A 19206-nucleotide genomic window follows, 5' to 3' on the forward strand; every position below is an offset into this window, starting at 1 on the left:
AAGAAATATAATTACTACACTAGGAGAGGAAATAAAATGAAATCATGTTAAATGCTCGATTAAAATGTAAGAAGAAAGAAATGCAGTGCAGCAAAAGCAGTTCTAAGACTGAAGCTGGTAGTGGTGAATGTGTGCATTACAAAGGAAGAAAGGGCTCAAATCAAGGACCTACCTTTATACCCCAAGGAACTAGATAGAGAAGAAAAAACTAAGTCCAAAGTCAGCAGAAGGAAGGAAATGATAAAGATTAGGACAGAAATAAATGAAACAGACAATAGAAAAGTAGCAACAACACTGAGAGTTATGTTTTTTAAAGGTGAAGTCAGCAAATTCTTACCCAGACTGTGCAAAAAGAAGACTCGAATAACAAAAATCGGAAATGAAAGAGGAAATGTCACAACTGATAGCACAGAAATAAAAAGTAGCCTATGAAGAGGCGGGAAAAGAGGGCCAATAGAAACACCCAGGAAGAGCCTCTCCCACCGAGTGAGATCAAAATATCAAGTAAATTAACATACTTCAAAACACATCTTTGGGAGAAAACACTGAGAGTTGACAGAGAGGCAACGCAGGCACCAAGGCTGAAGACGAAGGCAACCAGAAGCTGCATCGACCGGCCGGCGCAAAGGAAGGACTCCTTGGCCTTGAATGGCTCCTGCGAAAGTGGTAAGTGGGGCAATCCCCTGCCAAAATCTTCTTCCCCTGCTAAGCACAGCTAGTGCTGGATCTCAAAGGGTGTGCTGGCCAGTGGGTCCCAAGTTCTCAGGGTCAGAGCCTGCAGCTCCAGAATGCAGAGTGGAGATTTGTGGTTAGAGCTGGGGAAGAGCCCTCACTCTCAGAACACTGGGAAGAGTGAGGCTGGGGTTCATGGGCGCGGCACCACTGACCGGAGGAGGCTCCCCTAGGGTCCAAGAACGCATGTGATAAGGGGGTCATCTCTTCTCTCCCATCTGCTCCACCACAGAGCACTGCTGCAAAGGTGCTGAATTACAAGAGGTTCTATGCTAAGAGCCAATCTGCCAGCCATTACTCTTTTTTTTTTTTTTTTTTTTTTTTTTTGAGACGGAGTCTGGCTGTTTCCCAGGCTGGAAGGCAGTGGCGCGACTTTGGCTCACTGCATCCTCCGCCTCCCAGGCTTCTTTTTTTTTTTTTTTACAGAGTCTCACTCTGTCACCCTGGCTGGACTAAAGTGGCGCAACCTCGGCTCCCCGCAACCTCTGCCTCCCAAGTTCAAGTGGTTCTCTTGCCTCAGCCTTCCGAGTAGCTGGGATTACAGGCACGCGCCACCACGCCCGGCTAATTTTTGTATTTTTAGTAGAGACAGGGTTTCACCATGTTGGCCAGTCTGGTGACAAACTCCGGACCTCAAGTGATCCACCCGTGTTGGCCTCCCAAAGTGCTGGGATGACAGGCAGGAGCCACCGCTCCCCGCAAGCCAGCCATTGCTGTTAAACGCCATCTACTGGACTGGAACTTGAATTACACCCTCAACCCCCAAAATTCAGCCAGTGTATTCTCCCGTGAAACAAAATGCAGGAATTTTTCCACAAATGAAGATGATCCTGTACAGAGCCATGGCCTTCTGTCAGGACCAAGAATTGAAGCCAAATGAATATGTATATTCATTTATATATATTAATTATATATATCACAATGATTGATATATATATTTATATATATCACATTCAGAGTATACATACACACACACACACACACACACACACACACATACACAGTCAAACCCTTAAAGAAAATAAAGAATATAAAAAGTCCCACCCAAATGACAGCAAATTCTAAAACAGATAAAAGAATACCAGCCCTCTGAGATGAGAAAAAATCAGCACAAGAACTCCGGCAACTCGAAAAGTCTAAGTGTCTCCTTACTCCAAATGATCTCACTACCTTCCCAGACATGCTTCTTAACCAGGTTGACATGGCTGACATGACAGACATACAGTTCAGAAATTTGGATGTCAAGGAAGCTTAATGAGATCTAGAAGAAAGTCACAACACAATCCAAAGAATCCAGGGAATCCAGTAAAATGATCCAAGAATTGAAAGAGGCTACAGCCATTTTAATAAAGAACCAAACCAAAAAACTGGGAAAGTTCTGGAAGTGAAAAATTCACTAGGAACTTCATAATATTGTTGGAAGCATTAACAACACAACAGAGCAAGCTGAGCAAAGAATCTCAGAGCTCAAAGACTAATCATTTGAATCAATGCAGTGAGATAAAAAACAGAATAAAGAATAAGAAAAATGACTAAATCTCCATGAAATATGGGATTATGTAAAGAGATCAAACCTACAATTCACTGGCATTCCTGAGAGAAGAGAGAGGGTAAGCAACTTGAAAAGCATATTTGAGGATATATAATAGTTCACAAACATTTTCCCAATCTTATTAGAGAGGCCAACATGCAAATTCAAGAAAATCAGAGAATTCCTGAAAGATCACATAAAAAAGAACGATTCCCAAGACATGTAGTCATCAGGTTGTACAAGGTTAATGAAAAAGAAAAAAAATCTTAAAAAGCAACTGGAGAGAAGAGCCAGGTCACTTCCAAAGGAAACTCTATCAGGCGAGCACTCGACTTCTCTGAAATAACATTACAAGCCAGAAGAGATTGGGGACCTATTTTCATCATCTTTAAAGAAACAAAATTCCAACCAGGAATTTCATATCCCACCAAACTAAACTTCATAAACGAACGAGAAATAAAATCCTTCCCAGACATTCAAATGCTAAGGGAATTCGTTAGCACTAGCAGTGAGGTCTTTAAGGGAGTATTAAATGCAGAGATGAAAGAGCAATACCTTTCACCATGAAAACGCTCTTAAGCACATAGCCCACAGACATGATATAACAACTACACTATCAAGTCTACATAAAAACAGCTAATAACACAGTGGCGGAATTAAAATCTCACATATGAATATTAACCCTGAATGTAAATGATCTAAACACCCCATGTAAGAGGCACTGACTGGCAAGTTAGATTAAAAAATCAAAACCCAACTGCTGTTTTCAAAAGATCTGTTTCACAGGTGTCGATACCGCAGGCTCAAAGTAAAGAGATCAAGAAAGATCTGACAAAAAAAGGGAAAGGAAAGAAAAAGACGGGGTCATTATTCTCCTATCAGATAAAATAGATATTAAACCAACAACAGCCAAAAATGACAAAGAAGGTATTATATGACGATAAAAGTTTGAATTCAACAAAAAGACTTAACTATCCTAAATATATACACAGCAAATATTAGAGCACAAAGATTTATAAAGCAAGTTCTTCTGCAGTGATGAAACGACTTAAGGCAGCCATATAATGCAGTGGGAGGCGTCAACTCCCCACTGACAGCATTAGACAGATCATTAAGGAAGAAAAACTAAAACTGAAACAACAAAAACAACAACAGGAAAAATCCTAGACCTAAACTCAACCCTTGAATAACTGGACTTAATAGACATCTACAGAATATTCCACCCAACAACCATAGAATATATATTCCTCTCAACTGTACATAGAATACACTCTAAGAGTGACCAGATGCACAGCCATAAGAAAGTCTCAATAAATTTAAAAATATATATATACCAAGCACACTCTCAGACAACAGTGCAATAAAAATAGAAATCAATACCAAGAAGATTACTCAAAACCAATCAATTACATGGAAAGTAAACAACTTGTTTCTGAATGACTTTTGGGTAAACAACAAAATTAAGATAGAAACAAAAAAAATGTTTGAAATAAATGGCAACAGATGCAGCATGCCAAAATTGTTGGGATGCTAAAACAATGTTAAGAAGAAAGTTTACAATGCAAAATGCCTACATCGAGAAGTTAGAAAGGGATCAAATTCAAAATCTAACATTGCACCAAGAGGAACTAGAAACGAAGGAAGAAACCAACCCCAAAGCTAGCAGGAAATAAGAAATAACTAGAATTAGAGCAGAACTGAATAAAACTGAATCATAAACATCCATACCAATTATCAGTGAAACCAACAGTTAGTTTTTTTGAAAGAAAAAACAAAGTTGATAGATTGTAGCTAGATTAACAAAGAAAAAAAGAAAAGACACAAACAAGCATAATCAGACGTGACAAAGATGACATTACAACCGATCCCACAGAAATAGGAAAGATCCTTCAAAATTATTAAAAAATCTTGAAGAAATGGATAAATTCCTGGAAACAGACAACTTTTTTAAGATTAAACCATGAAGAATTTGAAAACCTGAACAGACCAATAATGAGTTCTAAAATTGTATCTGTAATAAAATACCTACCCACCAAAAAAATCCTTCCACTGCATGGATTCACAGAAAACTCTACTGGATATACAAGAAGAACTGGAACCAATTCTACTGAATATATTTTAAAAAAAAATTGAGGAGGAAGAACTCCTCCCTAACTCATTCTACAAACCCTGCATCATTCTGATGCCAAAAGCAGACAGAGACACAACAAAAAATAAATACTTCAGGCCAATAATGCTCAACAAGACACTAGCCAACCAAATGCAGTAGCACATCTCAGTTAATTCACAACGATAAAGTATATACTTCATTCCTGGGTTGCAAGGTTGATGCAACATAGGCAAGTTAATAAATGCAGTTCACACATGATCAGAATTAAAAACAAAAACCATATAATCATCTTAATGCATATAGAAAAAGTTCAATAAATTCCAACAACACTTTATGACAAAAACGCTGACTAAATACGACATTGAAAGAACATACCTCAAAATAATGGTAAAAGTCATCTACGACAAACCCATAGCCAAGATCATGCTGAATGGGCAAAAGCTGGAAGCATTCCCCTTGAGAACCAGAACAAAACAAGGATGCCCACAGTCAGCACGACTATTCCACATAGCAGAGGAGGTCCTAGCCAGATTCATTAGGTAAGAGAAAAAAACAAAAGGCACTCAAAAGGAAAACAGCTCAAGCTACCTCTCTTCACCAAGGATATGATTCTTTACCTAGAAAAGGTCACGGACTCCACCATCGGGCTCCTAGAGCTGACAAACAACCTAAGTAATGTTTCATGATACAAAAATCAGTAGCACTTCTATACACCAATCACATTCAAGCTGAGATCCAAATGAAGTGAAGAATGCCATCTCATTTACAACACACACACACACACACACACACACACACACACACACACACACACACACACACAAACTAGGAATACAGCTAAATAAGAAGGATGACCCTCTGAAAGGAGAACTACAAAATACCCCTGAAAGAACTCGGAGACTACAAAAAGAAATGGAAAAACATCCCATGCTCATGTATTGGAAGATCAACATCATTAAAACAGTCACGCTGTCCAAAGCATTTTACAGATTTAACGCTATGCCTATCAAACTACCGATGTCATTTTTCCCATATAAAAATTAACTCAAGGTAAAGACTCAAATGTAAGATCTCAAATGATAAAAATCCTAGAAGAACATCTAAAGAATGCTTTCCTTGATATCAGCCTTGACAAATAATTTATGGCTCAATCTCTTTCTTCTGTTAAGTTGCCCAGTCTCAGGAATGCCTTTATCAGCAGCATGAAAGCCAACTAATACACCGAGTGTCTTTACAATAGGGAAATCTGACAAAAACTACTTCAAGCCAGGTGATCAAGGTTAACATAAACAGTAATAAGTCACATTGCTAACAGATACCCTTGATAGGATGAGGATGACAATTTACTTTTGATGGTTTTCCTCCCAAACCCCATAATCCAAGTCTAATCACGATGAAATATCAGCCAAATACCTATTGAGGAACATACTACAAAATATATGACCCTTACTACTTAAAATTGTTAAGGTCATCAAAATAAAATGAAGACTGAGAAAATGTCACAGCAAGAGGAACCTAAGGAGACATGACTACTAAATGAAATGTGGTTTCCTAAATGGGATCCTGGAACAACAAAAGGACATTAAAGAAAAACTGAAGAAATCTGGATAAAATATGGACTTTAGTTAATAACAATGTATCTATATTGACTCATTAATTGTGACAACTGTATCATACTAATGTGTTATATTAATAATAAGGGAAACTGAGTGTGGGCATATGAGAACTCTCTATACTAACTTCGATTTTGTGATCAAAATATTCTAAAAGATGTTATTAAAAATTAATTGCATTAAAAATCTAACAGAAATGCCACAAAATTATAGCCTTTATTTTATCTGAGTTAAAAATACATAGGTGCCTCATCATTTTTTTTCATGTTGGAATAGTTTGCAACACAAATAAATTCATAAGATAAAACTTAAAAAAAGATTATGACTCAAACTGCTAAATGTGGAGGGTGAGAGCATTCCAGTTAAAGGAAAAATCTCAAAGTCATAACTGCTTCCTCTGATCTATTATTCTGTATAGGATACTTATAAATGTTATAAGTAACAACATATGCCAGAGATACGTGAGGAAATGATTTTAAATATTACAATCACCAAATGCTGTTTCTATTTGAGAAAGGGAAAATAACTACAATTTGCTTAGGGTCACAAATTAATAAAGTCAATTTCCTCTTTCAAACTTACGGCTGAAGTTTTGTGAGCATGAAAACAAAGATTTTTTTTTTTTTTAACTAGGATTCTGAATATTTCATATACATCCTTTTAAATGCATGATAGCACTGTCAACTGGTAGTTCAACTCTTTTCTTTGGGATTCATCTAGACAAATGGTAATTTTCAGCATAGCTACAGCCCTGATGTTAATAATAAATCCTTCTCTTTCAAAATGTTGACCTTGTTGGCATCTCCATACTGATTTCCTGGAACTGTCCTATTATCTCTGTCCACCCATCATACCAATCACAGAGAAGGCAATGAATCACACTCATTTTTAGCAAATTTTTCAATGCTAAATACCGACTACACACTTGACAGAAATAAATTACTGAGCAAGCAATTTGGTGTTGGTGTTCTGTCTACAACTCAAGGTCTACCAGTTTACCAGGTAAATACTGGTTTCTTTCACCTATATTTATTTCTTAAACTTTTGTATCCTGCATGCCTGCTCCCTTTCAGTTTGGTATCTTATACAATTCTCCAAAGTACATTTGGCAGAATACTGCTTTCTTGGGATAAATGGTTTCAACTTGAAAAAAAAACCGTTCCATATGATGAATAAGCTAAATAGGGCTTTAAATACAAAGAAGACTTTCAGAGTCTTTAACAGATACTAGTATACATATTTTAAGAATGAAATATAGTCTATATCTTTTCTCACACTAATTTGACAACTGGATTTTTTTCCCAAAGGACATCTAGAAGTATTATAGTTATGTGGAATACATTTGGAAATGTATTTTGTACATTTTAGAAATATTGCTTTGATAATTCCTATCAAAGCAATAATGGCAATACTAAAATAATGGCAGTATTAAAATCTTCTTGGCATTCTTAAATTTCAGCATATTTGAAATTCTTCATTTTATTCTTACATAAAACCAGTCCTTGCTGTGTAGCATTACTTGTTGAGTCAGCTTTGCTAATGTTTATAGTCAAAGCAAATGCTTAAAGGCATAAGTTACACGCATATATAACTATATATAAAAATATATATTATACTTCTATCTGTATGTATACACACACACACACACAGTCAGAGCAAATGTATAAAGACCTAAATACAGCTATATATGCCTATATAAATAGGCCATGTGTCTACATATAACTATATAGGCATATATAACTATATATAAAATATAGGCATATATAACTATATATAAATATATATACCTCTCTCTACATACACACACACACACACACACACACACAGTCAAGGCGAATGTATAAAGGCATAAATATAGTTATATATGCCTATATAAACTACATAACTATACATACATACACATAACTATATGTATGTGTGTATATATATGTGTGTGTGTGTATATATATACACACACACAAACAGAGAGAGAAAGGAGTGTTAACATGGTGCAGGAGTCAAGATGGAAGAGTCCTTTTCCATATCAGCAGAGATTGAGTGGAGGAGATGATTACCACTTCTGGCAAATGTGTACCCTACGTAGAAAAGGGGAAGACAGACACCCTCAGGAAATCATCTTGAGCCAAAGCAATAGATTTCAACTTGATCCTTTACTTCTGCTGATGTAACCTCTTTGAGGTATACGAGGAAATCTTACAACATAAGGTCATAAGGCCATAGGCTTCTGATCAAGTAATTTTCTGCTTTAAGTGAGTATATTTCTGATTCAAGCAGACAGAAAGTCTATTCCTCTGCTAGCTATTGCTGTTTCATCTCAAAAGATGAGAAATATAAAAACCTATAAAAAGATGATATATCTTCAGGTTTTGTTTTTCAGAGGCAAAAAATTTCTTAGTGATGTTACATCTAAAAACCAGACTACTTATTTCTCCACTACATGACATCATCATATACAGCTTTATACAATAGTCAGTGCCCATTGTAAACTCTACACCATACAGCTAATGTCAAACTGACCAGATAGTCCTACTTATACATGAGTCATTCTGCATATTGAGGTCCTCTACCTAAAGTATTGTTATCACCACACAGACTGAATTACAGTATATGCTCAAGAATGTACCTCATCCTGTCCCTTTTGACAAAGAGCCTCAATTATGTCATAGAAATGAGAGCCTGCAATTTTAAGCCTTTTGAAAGAATTAAGCCTTCCACTATGAGAAGAAATCAATTACTAGGCAAGTAAGTGCTCAGGTGCTCTGGCTCCAACCCAACATTCTACCACTTAAATGTTTACCAGATAAAGGTCAAGTCACTTCACTCAGGTCTCCCATGTCCTTCACCCTCACCCCTTTCAATGTGGAGTATCATAATGATTCCTTCAAAACTTCACATCTGAGGAAAACTATATCTATCACATTTAAATTAAAAATTCAGCTGTAAACTCCACTATCACTATTTTCTATCACATATACAAATACATAAATCCTTTTCACCAGTAGCTATGTTAAAATTCTTTTCATTTAAAAATATACACAGAAAATACATTTTCCTTTCAGAAGTGTATTAGAAGAAAAATCTAAAAGCTGAATGAAGATTTTTTTCGAAAATATTTTTATAAATTTTGAAGTCAGGCATTTATGTACATGAAATACCACATATGTATATTTTAGTGTAATAGCCAAAAAGCTAACAAGCAGTTTTAAAGGGCTGGTGTGGTGGCTTACAATTGTAATAGCAGTTCCTTGGGGGATCCAAGGAAGGAGGATGGCTTGAGCCCAGGAAGGAGTGCATCACTACACTCCAGTTTGAGTGACAGAACAAGACCCTGTCTCAGAAACAAACAAACAGAGCAATTTAAATAATACTGCTTTCAGAAAACAGGAGGGAGCCACCTTACAAAAGAAGCCACTTTACGTATATTTATTTCTTCATAAGGTAGAAAAACAACAGATGAGAATTTCTTTAATTTATCAAGGGATACGCGAAATGAATAAGACACTCAGGACTTGGGGGAAAATGTGAATCTGAACCCAGAATTAACTATATTTGAAGCAAGTATAATTTTACTAAAAACTAAGGATACAATCTAAAGCTCTGCAGGCTTCATCAGGATGCTGAGCTTCATGGGCCTCAAATATAAAATGGTAAATATAAGGGACAAGCACAAAAACTTTATGGACTTGTGAACATGTTCATGGCCAGGCAGGTTTTGTACCTATTTATGAGTCTGCAAAAATGAAGACTTTCACATCCTGGAACAGACATGGCATCATTTATGTGCTTGTGTGTATGTGTGTGTGTGTGTGTGTGTGTGTATGTGTGTGTATATATCTCCATATCCAAATGCCATAAGGAAAAAATACAATTTCCTTTTGTAAAAGTATTGGCCCAACCACTTGAGAAGAAATATGTTTGTTTCTAAAAATGTATATTGTCTATATCATCACTCCTAAGAGTAAACATAGGCTTAGACCAGATGCTATTTTAATAAGGAGTGATATGCAAATGTTCTACTTGATATATTATTAGAAAAATATTACTAAGCCAAGAAAACATAAAGCATGAATTAAAAACAGTTTAACTCATGTTAAAATGTTTTTATGCTTTATTGTATGATAGGAGAGCCAATATGATAGAGCAGAAAGAATAACAAGCTGAAAGCCATGAAGTATCACAGAGTTTCAATAAGGCTTATTTAACAAATTAAAGCTATAAAATTGGGGGAGGAGTTGGAAGCTTCCAAATGGTATGGGATCCTGTGTGCCTATGATAAAAATTAAAGGGAAAGGAAACACAATGAATGTACCTACATAATGGTCTTTTCTGAAGCAAAAGTGATTTCCATCAGTCATAAGTGTGGTAGACTAGCTTTTATTATGAATTTCACTAGAATAAAATACATGGAGACCAAGGAAATGCTGTAAGTCTGTATTTCTACTGCTTCTTAGCAAGAGACACAGTTCAGGCTCAACAAAAACGTGTATCCAATGCAAGTTTTTATAAAAGACTGCTTTTTTTTTTTTGAGTTATCTAAGAAAGCTAAGCTATATTTAAGAAGCATACCACTTTTCCATCTATATGCCACAATTAACATGGGATATCAGAGTACTAGGGATTATGAAGGCTTGAGCCAGCTAGCTATTTAAATTGCATTAAATGATGACAACAGACCAAATACAGAAACCAAACAGACAAGTTAATTAAAAATAATGAAATGTGTGAGGCGGGCATGGTGGCTCATGCCTGTTGTAATCTTAGCACTTTGGGAGGCCAAGGTGGGCAGATGACTTGAGATGAGTCTGGCCAACATGGTGGAACCACGGCTCTACTAAAATTAGCTGGGCGTGGTAGTGGACGCCTGTAGTCCCAGCTACTCTGGAGGCTGAGGCACAAGAATTGCTCGAACTCAACAGATGGAGGTTGCAGTGAACCAAGATCGTGCCACTGCACTCCAGCCTGCGGCAACAGAGCTAGACCTTGTCTCCAAAATAAATAAATAAAGTAAAATAAATATGTGGACCTCTGGAGAGTTAATAAAAAATTAAAAATGGGCATAACTAGCAGGTATAGAAATGGGTAGAAAGGGCAGCATATGATATGAGAAATGGTGTCAACTCCAAAAGGCTCACTAGCGCCCAAGCGTCCTGTTACAAGCACCCTGCTCACAGCCCTCCTGGACCCAAGCATCCTGTCTGCAAGCATCCAGCCTAAACAGCACAACCTTGTAAAACTCTCCTTTAGCCCCTGGCTCCTTGCAGGCAGCAGACAGCCTTCCTTCCCCTGTCTTGCCCACTGCTCTCTTGAAAGGTATCTCCCATTTCTCTAAATAAATCTGACTTTCTAAATTCATTAATGTCTTGGTAAATTCCTTTATCACCTGCATGCCAGCCTTAGAGAGTCATTGTACCTTAAAACCAATATACAATTTATCCTTGAACAATGCAGGGGTCAGAGGGGCCAACCCTCATGCAGATGAAAATATACATATAACTTTTGACTCCCCCCAAAACATAACTACAAATAGCCTGTGTTTGTGTGCATAAATTTTGATAATTTTTAATTTTTTATAATATACTTGTATATGTCTTATGGTAGTAAATGATAGACTAATATCTACACATATTTTATGTATTTATGACATATCTAACTTATAAAAAATATTCAATAAATCTAGGCTATGAGGTTTGTCTGCACGTTTTTCAAATTGTTGCAAATCTCAAAAAAAAAAATTTCCAGTGTATTTATTGAAAAACTTACTGTGTATAAGTGGACCTGCACAGTTCAAACTTGCATTATTCAAGGGTCAACTAATCTTATTTCTAAATAAATAAATAAAAAGTGAACTTTTCAAGCAAAGCAGCACATATATGTAGATATGGCTGAAATTATCTCATCTGGCCTTTAATTCCAAATAATTTGAGTATTTTAATTTTTATTACTCCTGAGAATATCAGGCAAAAGAAATAGCTCTAATGATGATTTCTACTAAGTGACATATAAAAGTAGAATAAAAACTTGAGAGATTTTGGAGATTCCTGTGTCCGTGACAGCAAGTATAATAACAATAAGACTGATACTAGATAACAAACACATATTTGGAGTGAAAGGGAGATACTAAAAAAGGAACTATATCAGATTCATTATGCCTCAGAGTAAAAATAATACAATAACTCTATAGGTCCAGACTAGTAAGTCATAAAGTTTAGGTACAGAAACTTCATATAAAGGCTTAGCTGAATATTGCAGTGATTAAACTTCCTTCTATATTTTCATCCAATATTTCAGTAGCATGATATATGTGATATTATACCTTCCCTTTTTCATAGAACAAATTTAGCAACTTGAATTATATATATCCATAATAATTATTCAATCAGATTAACAGGAAAAATTACCATTTTTTCCTATCTAGCTCCAATCTAAACATGGCTGTGCGGTAATTATAATAAACAAACAAACAAAAACCCAAATGTTGGTCAGCTTCCAATCTGGAAGTAGCTCTTCTCTGGAGAGGGTCAAATGAATGAAAAAGAAATCTTAGCTCTAAATAATAAGAGCAAAAGAGCCATGGAAACACACTGCTTTGCATTTCAAGATAAACTATACTGACTTTTAGCCTGGGGTATGGGGCTTTTCTGTGGAACCTCTGGTACTTTCACAACTGGAGTTTTATGTAGGCTAATTAACTTTTTGGCTAGTCACAGAAGTCTGGCTCAGTGCTCTCATGCCATGGCCAAAAAAAAGGTTTTCTGTATCAAGAATTACTGTCAGAGTCTCCAATATCCTTCCTACTCTCCTACTAACCTAAATCTGGAAAATAAGCTAACAGCCAATTTCACTACAATTTAAGTAAATATTAATTTTATTGGCTCACAAAACTAAAAAATATTTGGCTTAAATAAAAAGGACAAAAAGAAAGGAAGACAAAAAATCAAAGCAAGCATGTGCACACCACTATAGAACCCACACAACTTTAGAAACAACTATAAAATCATCTGAAATACCATATTGATGGAAATGTTATTCCTTCCTTTCTCTCTTAATGCATGCCCAATTTTAAATTCATGGCATTTACCCTAGGTAACAAAAAGTTCAAACAAGAAATAAATCACAATTTTAAGCAGAGCAATTCAAACTCATCCTGTGTTTAGTATTTTAATTGGACATGACATTGGTATGAAATTTCCATGTATTTAAAAAAGATGTCACCTGGGCCCAACTACATTCAAACATGGAGGCTACAATGACTCTAATATGAAACTATTCCTCAGGGTACTCTGAAAGTTTTGTATTAGAAGCATAATGTAGGATCCAGAAATGTCAGTAGCTTAAAACTGAAGTCTTATGTTCATGACCTATCATGCCTAATAATAAAATTCTGTTTAACCACTCAAATTAAACCAGTATCCAAAGTTAATTTCTAAAAATAAGTTATAAAAAGAGGATGAGGGGATAAGTAGTTACTGAGTAACTATGTAAGTTATAACTTACTAAGTAACTAAGTAGTTGAGTTACTTTTCTGATCTCCAATCAGTTTAATCACATACGCAAAGTGGGAAAAATTCCATTCTTAAAATTATTTAATGTGGAGAGAAAATTAATGACACTGACTCAGAAAACCTTGAAGTGATATTCAATTCTATTATGTAGTAGCAAAATGGCTTATGAGGATGCTCCTCAAACCTTTGGAGCTCAGATTCTTCATTTATAAAGAGGGGATAATACTCCCTAAGGGCTGCTTTCAAGCTTTTATTAAATAACACGTCAAGCACAGGCACTGAAGAGATGCACACCCCTCTTGTGTCCACCTCCCCATCTAGGATTTTGAAAGATTATTCTGCGTCTACTCTATACTCATGCTACCCTGATTCATTTTTTTTTTTCAGCACTGATCACTGAAGATTAAAGCAATGCCCAGCTTGAAGGAATAAATCTCAATACATGTGTTGACCAAATGAAGGGATTAATGAGGGAATGAGTATCAGGGAGGGGAAACAAAAATATTTAAAAGCCATGTAACCGGCCCTTAAATAACTTATAAAGGAAAAGGCACAAGGGTACAGGGATAGTAACTAATACATTGAAATGCCAGGAACTGAAGAAATAAAGACTCACTCCCTGCCCCTTTCTAGTATCAAAAGACAGACATCAGCTACTCAGGAGGCTGAGGCAGGAGAATTGCCTGAACCCGGGAGGCGGAGGTTGCGGTGAGCCAAGATCGTGCCATTGCACTCCAGCCTGGGTAACAAGAGTGAAACTCCGCCTCAAAAAAAAAAAAAAAAAAAAAAAGACAGACATACATATGTGTCATTCTATTTGGAAGTGCCCTATGATGGAGATACTGAATCCAGTACTAACAAAGTATAGAGAAAGAACAACAACAATAAAAAAACTGCTTAAGAAAGTCAGGCAAGACTTCAGAAAGGAAATCAAGTTTGAACAGGTAAAGAGAGGAAAGGACATTTTTGGCAGAGAAATAAAAGAGGATTTGATCTATAGGATGTGCCAAAGCACTTGGGGAAACCTTAAATCCTTGTGAACTTTACTAAATTCTGTAAATATTACATAAATTCTTAAATGAAAACAAAAAAAATGTACTGAGTGAATCATTCCACTGACTATAATAAAAGTACTAATAATCAACATTTTGTTCTAATGTATCTTATAAACATATAATTCTTATATAAAATTCTATTCTACAGTCTAAGTCTAATGTAGTTGCATTTTATTTTTTACAAATTTTGCCTTCGGTCAGTTTTGATGAAAGAGTGAAAACACCGCTTAATTTCTATTCCTCTTCTCTTGAGACTAGCAGCCAATTCCATTTTATAATATATTTAAAGCATTCAGAAGTCAAAATGTGTGGTATTTTCTACCTTTGCAAATTCTGTGTTGAGCCAGTGGGCTGCACCAGGCCAAGAAACCCCAAATTAGAGAAAAGCTATCCATAGGGATCAGAAATTTGCCAAACGCCATAATTTAGAAAGAAACTGTTAAAGATGGTTGTGGGGTTTTGGCACTGCGAGTTTAAGCCATTCCATAATGGGGTTTGTATTTCATCTAATCAGCAAGTCGGAAACTATAAAAGTCTTGGTGGGGGAGATTAAAAATTTGGATTGTAGTATAGGAGTCTTTCCTTCCCTTCCATATGGTTTGGTAAATTAAAACCTCTAAATCTAAAAAAAAAAAAAAAAAAAAAAAAAAAAAAAAAAAAAAAAAACCTTCTGAAAAGAATAAAACAGCCTTTAAAATCATATTTTTGGTACAGGAAACCTAAGTATTCAGGCTTGAAACTTTTTTTTTTTTAGAAAGGTCACATGGTTTCTATATCCAGTGTTATGGTCTAAGCATATATAGATTCATGGAAATTTAAGCTTACTTTTTTTTCTCTTCTAACTTTTTTTGGGGGTGGGGGGCAGTGAATCAGGCATCTGAAAATTTTAGAGATTTTTTTGAAGGTGGTCATGTATCAGTCTAATTTAGCTACATTAATTTAATGCTTACATGGAGTTGTGTGAAACACCACACATCACACAGAATCATCAGCACTGAAATGGGAAAAGGTTTTCATAGGGTAAAACAACTTTTCCCAGGTGATTAAACTAGAAGAATCTGTAAATAGCAGAAACAGCAACTGTACTCTTCAATCCTTAGTTACAGTTCTTTCCCTTCCTCTGTACTTTCTCAGCCATTTGGACCCCATATTGATTTATTTCATAACTCCCTCTTTTGCATCCTCATCTTTTTGTTAGCATATAAGATTTCATTACCTTCATTCTTCTGTCCTCCAAATGAAAATCATGTTGCTATCATATTTTTAATGATGATAAAAATATTTTTATATCATATTTTTCTAAAAGCTTTTCCTTGCCTTTTTTGGTTTCTTTTTTCACGGCATCCTGCTTCATAAAATGGTATATGTTTCTATCTCTTTCTAAGGATTATTATTCCTTTAAATATTTATTTTGCTTCCTTAGGATTCCTTCTCCTAATAATTTGTTTTAGTTCCAGTCTTTTTCATTTGTGTCTTTCCTGATACGAGTGACAAATCCTGGTTACCCACTGATATTTAAGAATGAGATAATCAATAAAAGCTGAATCAAGTTCCTAAGGCATAGATAGGCACTCTAGATGGAATAGATTCACTCTGCTGTGTCTGGTTTGAGAGCCAGTCATTTACAGGGGACCTCTAAATGTAGGTATTTGAAAACCTATTCCTTATTATGAGTCAGTTTCTCCAGATCAAAATTCAACAACTTCTTGAGAGGTAACGTCTAAGCAAAAATGGTGGGCTAGAGGAAAGAGAGTAAACCCTGTGTTGTCGGTATTTTGGATAGGGTAGGGGAGGGATATTAAAGATCTGAATACCCCATGGGAGGACCCTCAATCAATCCTCTTTTCACTCCTCTTCTCATTCTGCCTCCAACTGTACAAGCTGTTCCTGAATCCTGAACTTCTCTTTATTTACTTGTACTATCTCTTAGGGCACCTTTCCCTTACCTTGAAGGCAGGTGCCTAGTTGCTGGCATTTATGGACAAAGGGGAGAGAACTGACTACTCCATTCAATGGCTGCAATTTACTACCCCATGTTATGTCCCTTAACTCACCCTTTCTTGTGTCAGCTGCCTCCATGTCTCAAGCCTCTCCAGGTTTCTTTGGTGTAAATAAGATTTCTTTTCATTGTTATCCAAAGCTTATTTAGATTTTCATTTCCTTCTCTCAGACAAGTCAGTTGTAATACTTGCAACTGCTTTCTCAGTTCAAAATTCAGCTGTAATCTCTTATCCATTGAAATCTCTCTTCCCATTCCAACTATTCCTGTATAGTTATTCCTTCAATATTTTATTCATTAAAAGCTTAGTCTGATTTCTCCACATGATCTCCAATTTATTTGCCCAAAGTTTTTTTATTCACCTCACTCTATCATTCCTTCTAGATTTATGTTCTTTTGAAGAACATCTCCAGTAACTTCTTCAGCAAAAGTTTTTAGTAGACTAAATTTTATTTAATCTGGCTTTGGAATTCCCTGGGGCTTGGGAATTCCAGGGACACGTAGGTAAATTCAAAACCCAAAGCATGGTAAAGGAAGGACAGTAGCAACAAATTTCCAGCAGATACTTCGTTCACTCTCCGGCCAGATCCCATTCTGAGATAGGCAAACACTCACGCTGCCTTCTTTTACCTGTGGACAAACTTATGTTTTCCCTTCAACTGCAGGTGTGAATTTCCCTGCTTTATTTAGGCAATTAATTCCTGGCCTTCCACTGGCCCAAAGCGTTGTTTCCTATTCTAGAAATAATGAAAACAAACAAAAACCACCTTCTCACTGGTTTCCAACATCAGTAAATAATCCCAAATGAGCTTCAGGACCAGCCTACTATCCACTTCTCTGGTATTCAGTTATCACTTTATTTCTAGCTCCTAGGAAACTTCTCTTACTATTCAAGCTCAGTTTAGTGTTAACACATATCTGCTATATTTTACTAAGTATATCTAAGTATTTTTAGTGGGAAGTTTTCTGGTTACTTAGTCTACCTACATGATTTCTTTCCTTTTTTTTTTTTTTTTAGATGGAATCTCACACTGTTGCCCAGGCTGGAGTGCAGTGGCATGATCTTGGCTCACTGCAACACTGGCCTCCCGAGTTCAAGTGATTTTTCCTGCCTCAGCCTCCTGAGTAGCTGGGTAATAGGCATGCATTACCCCACCCAGCTAATTTTTGTATTTTTAGTAGAGATGGAGTTTCGCCATGTTGGCCAGGCTGGTCTCAAATTCCTGACCTCAGGTGACCTGTCTGCCTCAGCCTCCTAAAGTGTTATATGATTTCTTTAAGACCATTTTCATGGTATCTTAGAATGGACACATGACAATTTTAAGTGTTATCTACCATCTTCTGTGGAAAGTAAAATGTTATTATTTTTTGAAGTAATACAAAAATATTTTTCTATGAATTCACTTAGGAATCACCTTCGTGATCATTTGCTGTATGTCTTTCTAATATTCATTTATTTTTATTAATATTGGAGATAGATTAGGTACTATAACTAAAATAACCGATATTTGATTCAGACTAGGATTGAAGCCTAGTTCTATCACTTACTGGCTATGTGAGCTCAGAAAAGTTACTTAAAATTTTAAACTATTCCCTATTGTGTAAAACAAAGACATTAGTATTACTTTGAAATATATGAAATTACCATTTTTATAGGTCATAGTGGTGCAATACTAGTAATTTCCAATGCTCCATACTCATGTCACTTTCATAGAATGGTGGCCTCCAAGGGTGCCTGTCACACAGTGAGAGGCCATAGGATAGCTCTACCTCTCTTACAGAATGATTTCAATTGGAAGGAATTTCAGTACATATAGTTTTATACAATGTTGGCTATGTACAAGAATCAGATTTAGTTCTTTTTTCTTTATTATTTTGAAGCAGAGTTCCGCTCTTGTTACCCAGGCTGGAGTGCAATGGCGCGATCTCGGCTCACCGCAACCTCCGCCTCCTGGGTTCAGGCAATTCTCCTGCCTCAACCTCCTGAGTAGCTGGGATTACAGGCACGCACCACCATGCCCAGCTAATTTTTTTTTGTATTTTTAGTGGAGACGGGGGTTTCACCACGTTGACCAGGATGGTCTGAAACTCTTGACCTCGTGATCCACCCGCCTCGGCCTCCCAAAGTGCTGGGATTACAGGCGTGAGCCACTGCGCCCGGCTGAATCAGATTTAGTTCTAATTATAGCCAATTTGGGGCTAACACTGGTTTGCAGAACATAATATTTATGCAAATGTCATTATTAGAACAAAAATTCATTATGTAACTCCATATTTGAGATTCTCCGTTTCTATTTTTCCATTAAGTTGCTTCGAGGATCATGGCATCTCACATCTTTTTTGTTTGTTTGTTTGTTTTATCTTTTTAATTCTTTTAAACATTTTTTATAGGTGCATAGTAGACGTATATATTTATGAGATGCAGGAGTTGTTTTGATACAGGCATGATACAGACATCTCACATCTTCTTTAGACCAAGATGTGAGATACAGACATCTCACGTCTTATCTAGACTACACGTCATAGAGAAAGTAACACATTTTTCTATATTTTCTGTACAGGTTCTACATAGTATCATCACCATTTTATCCCTACCAGCTGAGTTAACTGGCTCTGAAATGGTACTTTGAACTCCATCTATCCAAGTCTGCATGGAGAACACCA

The 19206-nt window shown here is 36.1% G+C and overlaps 1 protein-coding gene across 5 annotated transcripts in view; it reads right to left on the reverse strand.

Annotated features, from left to right (window-relative positions):
* The window catches only part of TMTC2 (transmembrane O-mannosyltransferase targeting cadherins 2), a 440961-nt gene that overhangs the window by 127399 nt on the left and 294356 nt on the right, over positions 1–19206 (reverse strand). The gene's annotated exons all lie outside the window — the stretch shown is intronic.

Source organism: Saimiri boliviensis, chromosome 7, assembly GCF_048565385.1.
Source record: "Saimiri boliviensis isolate mSaiBol1 chromosome 7, mSaiBol1.pri, whole genome shotgun sequence".
Taxonomy (NCBI): Eukaryota; Metazoa; Chordata; class Mammalia; order Primates; family Cebidae; genus Saimiri; species Saimiri boliviensis.